Genomic DNA, 7,280 nt, shown 5'->3' on the forward strand with positions numbered 1-7,280 from the left:
TCATACCAGCTTCTCCCATCCCAATCAGTCCATCATATATCGTCATTATTGCCTTTCACTTGCACGACCGAACGGTGTGTATAATAATAATAATGCACGTGCATTGGACTAAGTTGGAATCTGCAAGCATTCAATTCAAGGGAGAAGACAAGGTAATATGAGCTCTTGGTTAAATCAACAATCATGCATATAAGAGCCACTAAACATTTTCATTATGGTCTTTTCCTCTTGACCCCCAAAGGAAAGAAAAGAAATAAAACTATTTACACGGGAAAACTCCCAACAAGCAAAAGAACATTGAGAAATCTTTTTGGGTTTTCATTTTAATTACTACTACAAGCATGGAAATTAAACTAACTATTTTTTTTGTTTTTCTTAAGGTTTATCAAACACACAAGAAGAAAGCTAGAAAAAGAAATTAAACTAGCATGGATAATACAATGAAAGAGTATGAGCACCGACAACTAGAATAATGTGTGAACATGAATGTAAAGTCCGTGAGAAATACGTACTCCCCCAAGCTTAGGATTTTGGCCTAAGTTGGTCTATGCCCAAGGATCGCGGCTACTCTCCCCGGTGTACTGAGAAGTGTCATCTGGACACCACTGGCTAGCGATCTCCTCCGGATCCCACTGATAACATGATGGACGATAAGGGTCCAATGGTGGTTCCGGCTCAGGCTCTGGTGCTGATGTCTGGCCTCGATACGCGTACACGGCCTTCGGCAAGACGAGGTAATGGCCTGCAGTTAAATCAAACAAAGAAGGCGCAGGCAAGGTAATAATCTCATTGTGTTTCTTAGGTATTCCACCCTTAAAAGTGTAATTAGCAAGCATGGTGGAAATCTCAGCTTTCGGTATCTTTCTTTTATTCATAATGATATCCTTCATATATTTAGCATAAGGATTTACTTTAAGCATATCAGTTAAGCGCATACGTAAGAAGATAGGTCTAATCATTTCAGCAAAGCGCTCAAAATCCTCATCATCCTTTTTCTTGGATGGCTTAGGAGGAAAAGGCATGGGTTTCTAAACCCATGGTTCTCTTTCTTTACCGTGCTTCCTAGCAACAAAGTCTCTTTTATCATAGCGTTGATTCTTTGATTGTGGGTTATCAAGATCAACAGCAGGTTCAATCTCTACTTCATTATTATTGCTAGGTTGAGCATCAACATGAACATTATCATTAACATTATCACTAGGTTCATGTTCATCACCTGATTGTGTTTCAGCATCAGAAATAGATATATCATTGGGGTTCTCAGGTGTGTCTACAACAGGTTCACTAGAAGCATGCAAAGTCCTATCGTTTTTCTTTTTCTTCTTTTTAGAAGGACTAGGTGCATCCAAATTATTCCTCTGAGAATCTTGCTCAATTCTCTTAGTGTGGCCTTCAGGATACAAAGGTTCCTGAGTCATTCTACCAGTTCTAGTAGCCACTCTAACAGCAAAATAATGTTTATTATTTAATTCATCAAGCAAATTATTTTGAGCTTTAAGTACTTGTTCAGCTTGAGTGGTAACCATAGAAGCATATTTGCTAATGAGTTTAAGTTCATCTTTAACTCTAGCGATATAATCACTCAAGCGTCCAATCATGTGAGCATTACTATTTAATTTTCTACCAACATAAGCATTAAAACTTTCTTGCCTAGCCATAAAGTCATCAAATTCATCTAAGCATTGGCTAGGAAATTTAGTAGACGGGATTTCAACTTTATCATATCTATAGAGAGAATTTACCTTTACAACCTGTGTCGGGTTATCAAGACAATGTGTTTCTTCAACAGGCGGTATATTAAGACCATGTATTTCTTCAATAGGAGGTAAATTCTTAACATCTTCAGCTTTAATACCTTTTTCTTTCATAGATTTCTTTGCCTCTTGCATATCTTCAGGACTGAGAAATAGAACACCCCTCTTCTTTGGAGTTGGTTTCAGAATAGGTTCAGGAGTTGTCTCAATTGGCTCAGGAGTTGCCTCACAAATTGGCTCAGGAAGAGTCCAATTATTTTCATTAGTCGACATAGTATTCGGTAGCAATTCAGCTTGGTCGACTGTTCTTTCCCTAAAAACACAACTGTCGTGGTTCTAAGCCTGACAGTAGAGTGGGGGGTAGGTATGGAGAGGCAAGGTCCTAGCTATGGAGAGGTTGTAAACACAAAGGATGTACGAGTTCAGGCCCTTCTCGGAGGAAGTAATAGCCCTACGTCTCGGAGCCCGGAGGCGGTCGAGTGGATTATGAGTATATGAGCTACAAGGTGTCGAACCATTCTGCCTGTGGAGGGGGGGTGGCTTATATAGAGTGCGCCAGGACCCCAGCCAGCCCACGTAGGAGAGGGTTTAAGGTGAGTTAAGTCTGGGGCGTTACTGGTAACGCCCCACATAAAGTGCCTTTACTATCATAAAGTCTACTTGATTACAGGCCGTTGCAGTGCAGAGTGCCTCTTGACCTCCTGGTGGTCGAGTGAGTCTTCGTGGTCGAGTCCTTCAGGCCAGTCGAGTGTGTCCTTGTTGGTCGACTGGAAGGCGACCTCTTCTAAGGATGTCCTGGGGTAAGTTACTTGGATCAGGTCCATGACCCTACCCTAGGTATATAACCCCATCATTAGCCCCCGAATGGATTGAGGCTTCGAGTGAAGAAGGAGTTGATGTCGTTTCCGATTAACCTTTGCGCTCTAGTTGTGCGCTGTTCTGGACCAAAGAATCTCTTCGTCGACAGGGAGCAACTTGCCTTCAGTCGACTCGATCCATTCTATTTTTGCGTCGAGTGATCTTTCAGGCTTCGACGATCTCCGAGCGACGGATCGCCGGAAACACCGCGTCTGACAGACTGATTTGCTGTTCGCGGATTCCGCGGGATGCGAAATTTGGGGACGCGCGCGAAGCGGGGCGGACCGCGGCGTTCGGATGGGACGGGGCATAGACGCCTCGATCTCCGCGCCGCTTTTTTCGCCACGTATCCCGTCTGCATAACTGCTCCCAGATATGATTAGATCGACCGGGCCCACCTGTCATCCACTCGGAAGGGACCTTATAAATGTGCCCGGCGAGGATTTCTGTGTTGCACCTTAGCATTCTCCCCCTCTCTCTGCTTCCTTCTTCCCTGCTCAGCGTGCTCGCTCTCGCCCCCGCACCACTTCCCTTCGCGCATCTCGCCGGCGACCATGGCCAAGGAGAAGACGGCGGCGCTGGAGCGTGCAAAGAAGGCGTCGGCGTCGGAGAAGGCAAAGGGGAGATCCACCAGCCGCGGAGGGTCCTCGTCCAGATCCCGCCTGCCGAAGGGCTGGGTCCAAGGAGACTGGATCCAGTCGACCATCACAGAGAATGACCTCCTCGACATGGCCAACGAGGGCTTGATCCCCCACGGAGCTGCGAGGCTTCTGGGGAAGGAGTGGCAGCCCCAGCCAGAAGAGGGTGAGTGTGTGCTTTTGGCCACCCATGTTGATCGTGGGTTTTCCTTGCCGCCGAGTGTTTTCTTCCGTGGCTTCTTGAATTTCTTCGGAGCGCAGCTCCACCATTTTACCCCAAACTCCATTGCCTACCTTGCTGCGTTCGTGTCCATGTGTGAGGGTTTCTTGGGCTGTCGACCGCACTGGGGTTTGTTCAAACATATATTCATGTGTCGCTCTCAGACCGTGAAGAAGGCGAGTCCAGGTGATGAGAGAACCCGAGTCGTCCAAATGTGTGGGGGTCTGGGGATCCAGGTGAGGAATAAGAGCACCTTCCCGCCCATGACCTTTCCCGAGTCAGTCAGAGGCTGGCAGTCGACCTGGTTCTACTGCCGGGACCAGTCGACGCCGGGACAGTCGAGTGGACTCCCACAGTTTACCATGGACCGAGTGAACAAGCCCTCCTCTCTGAAGTTGATCCCGGAGGAGAAAGCTGATGTGAAGATGTTGATGGAGCGCGTGGTGCAGTTGGTTCGGGAGGGAGTGACGGGCATGGATCTCCTGGAGGTCTTCCTCAGGCGTCGCATCCAGCCCCTCCAGTTCCGGAGCCACTGCATGTGGTTGTACTGTGGGACCGAAGACGAGACTAGAGTCCATCCAGAAGCAGTCGACGATGTCACTCTGGAAAGATGGATGGCAGCCGTCACCGGAAACAAGGACAACCCACGCGGAGCCAGAAGGATTCCTCCACTCGACCACAACAACGATCCAAATAAGGTACATTTGCCCTGCTCTCCACTGCATTTTTGTCGCGTTCGTTCTTGTTTATCCTGCCGACTGGTCGACTGATCCTTGTCTTGATATCTGCTAGGCTCTCACCGAGCTGTATTCGATGCCCAATGGGGCACAAACTCCGACTGAAGAGGGTGAGGCGAGCGGGGGTGAGAGCCAGGAAGAGGAGGAGTGGGACTCGGACGTTGCAGGGGATGACGACGACGATGATGATGACGACGGCGATGACGATGATGTTGAAGACGAGGAGGAAGAGGAGGAGGAGGTCGTACCACCGCGCTCGGAAAGGCGGTCGAAGCTTGTCCACGACCCTTCGACCGAACGTGGTAAGGGGGTTGCGACCGCGACCCAGTCGACCAAGCGCCCTCGGACCACTTCTCCGGTGCCGACTGAAAAGGCGCCGAAGCGGCCCAGGGCGGCCCCGTCGAAGACGATCAAGCTCCTACCGAAGATGAAGGTGTCCATCCCTACCATATCAGGGTAATCGTGTCGTTTGAATCTTCTCATTTTGTGTGAACTTTGTCTCTGGTCGACGCTGAAGCTAGTCGACTGATCCTTTGGAGTTGCAGTGCTGCTACTTCTGAAACCTCGGCCCGGGCTGATGACCACGAGATGGAGGACGCAGCAACTTCGAACCCAGGTACTGTATTCTTAACGCCGTTCTTAGTCGACTGACTCGCGATCTCTAATCCTGATTCTTCTCCGCAGCTCCACCCGATACTGTTATTAATCTTCCTGATGATGATGAGGACGAAGAGCCGCTGAAGCGCAGGAGGAGTCGGAAAGCGTCCGCCAGTAAGGTGCCTCAGGATGTGACGGCGCCTGAGATTCTAACTGTGGAGGAAGAGAACACCACTCGACACACGGTGTCCTTCGCAAATCCGCTGACGAGTGCTCAGCAACCCTCCCTCTTCACGACGCACCACGTCCCAGAGGACCAAGCTGGCGCAGCGAAGGAGGCGATACGCCAGGCGGGAATCATGATGGAGCAGCTGAAGACCATCCGGGACGCGAGCCAGGCAGCTTATGACGCCAGTTCTGCCCTCCAAAGCAATGTTCAGGTCAGTCGACCACCGTTTGTTCTGTTGGATATACTGCCACAAACTTTTCCTTTCCGGGATTTATAGTAGTCACCCACTGGGTGTTGTCGATTGAGCTCCGTATTAGCGGGGGCACGCTGAGTGCACCCGCTGGGTGTAGTCCCCAAGGCTAAGGTCGACTGCTGGCAGTCGGCCTTAGGCTTTATAATTTCAGTCTTTCTGTCATTGGACCAAGTCGACTGGATTTCGCAAACCGGTGGGGGCACGCTGAGTGCACCCACTGGGTGTAGTCCCCGAGACTGTGGTCGACTGCTTGCAGTTGATCACAGTCTTAGAGAATGCATCTCGCACTTTTTTTTGAGGTCGACTGGTCGACTTTGTCTTCAACAGGATTAGTGGGGGCACGCTGAGTGCACCCACTGGGTGTAGTCCCCGAGACTACGGTCGAATGCTTGTATTCGGCTGTAGTCGTAGAAACGTGTGTTTTTCCCTTTTTCACTCGGAAGTGAATTATATTTGACATTTAGTCGATTGGTTCTTCGCAGAACTCTTGTGATCTTGTGGCTCGCTACTCAGAGCTGGAACACAAGCATACTCAAGTCGAGCTGAGCTTGAAGCTGGTTCAGGAGAAGCTGACAAAGGCAAAGGAGGAGACCGAAGGTATGTTTGGTGAGACCCTGACGACTGCTTTTCCCCTTGCTTGTTTCAAAATCTGATCTTGCTGTAACTTGCAGGTAAGGTAAGGGAGGCCCAACAGAAGAAAGACCTTGAGCTAGCTGAGAAGATCAAGCTTGCTGACGAGAAGTTAGCTTCAGTCACCAAGCTTGAACAAGACAATACCAATCTGAAAGCTGCTCTTGGGATTGCCAACAAGGAGATCAGTCGACTGAAAACTGATAAAGCTGCCCTGACCGACCAAGTCAGCAAATTGACTGGGAAGAAAACTGATCTGGAGGCCTTCCTGAGTGGACTTGCCAAGAAGCTGTTTATTATGCTTGAAGGTAAACCTCTATGCTTGGCAGACGTTTCCAATCGTGATTTTTCCATTCGACCATCCCCTTGACTTAGTGGTCACCCTTGCAGAATTTTGTCAAAACTTTGAAGAAGAAACTAGCCGGCTGGAGCCAAACCTCGACCCCGTCAATTCTCCGGTGAACGACGAAGTTGCCATGGAAGTTTTCCGACTGGAGTCCCGTGTTGCAGCTGTCGTGGACTATCTCGCAAAGATGAAGGCCGCCACATCGCGCATCGACTCGACGCTCTGGCCCGAGGAGACACTTCAGAATGACCTTGAGTCGCTAATGGCCCGCTTGAACACGATCCCTGGTCGAGTGCAGGAGTGGAAGAAGTCCTCGGCTCGGTGTGGTGCAGATGTCGCTCTGTGTCTGGCCCGAGTCCACTGCAAAGATGCGCGAGAGGAGAAGCTGGCGGCCCTTCGGGTGGCCAATACCAAGAAGCACGACTTCGGGTCCTTTATGGAAACTTTCCTTGCAGCTGCCACTCGGATCGCCGACGGAATTGACCTTGATGAATTTGTTGCACCTTCCAGCCCTCCACAGGAGGGGTAAAAAACTTCTTCTGGCTCGACGCTTTAAATTTGCCTCGGTATGCCGAGTGGAATTGTAACCGACAAACCTTAACGGGCTTGACGCCTGAGCACTTTCGATTCCTTTAGATGTCGATTCAAACTTGAATTTGGTGCTTGAATACGATTGCCTTCGGCTCGAAATGTCTTTTGCAGGTTCAAAGCAAGGCGCCTTTACTGCAATCGACTTATTCTTTAGTCCACTTAGGCGAGCACTGGGCTGCGGCTAAGCCCCCGAGTGAGAGGTTTTACTCTTCACTCGGTAGGATTTAGATAACTTAGGCGAGTGCTTGGACTGCAGCTAAGCCCCCGAGTGAGAGGTTTTACTCTTCACTCGGTAGGATTTAGATAACTTAGGCGAGTGCTTGGACTGCAGCTAAGCCCCCGAGTGAGAGGGTTGCTCTCCACTCGGCAGGATTTTTATAACTTAGGCGAGCACAGGGCTGCAGCTAAGCCTCCGAGTGAGAGGGTT

The sequence above is a fragment of the Triticum aestivum genome, chromosome 2A (genome assembly GCF_018294505.1).
Source record: "Triticum aestivum cultivar Chinese Spring chromosome 2A, IWGSC CS RefSeq v2.1, whole genome shotgun sequence".
Lineage (NCBI taxonomy): Eukaryota > Viridiplantae > Streptophyta > Magnoliopsida > Poales > Poaceae > Triticum > Triticum aestivum.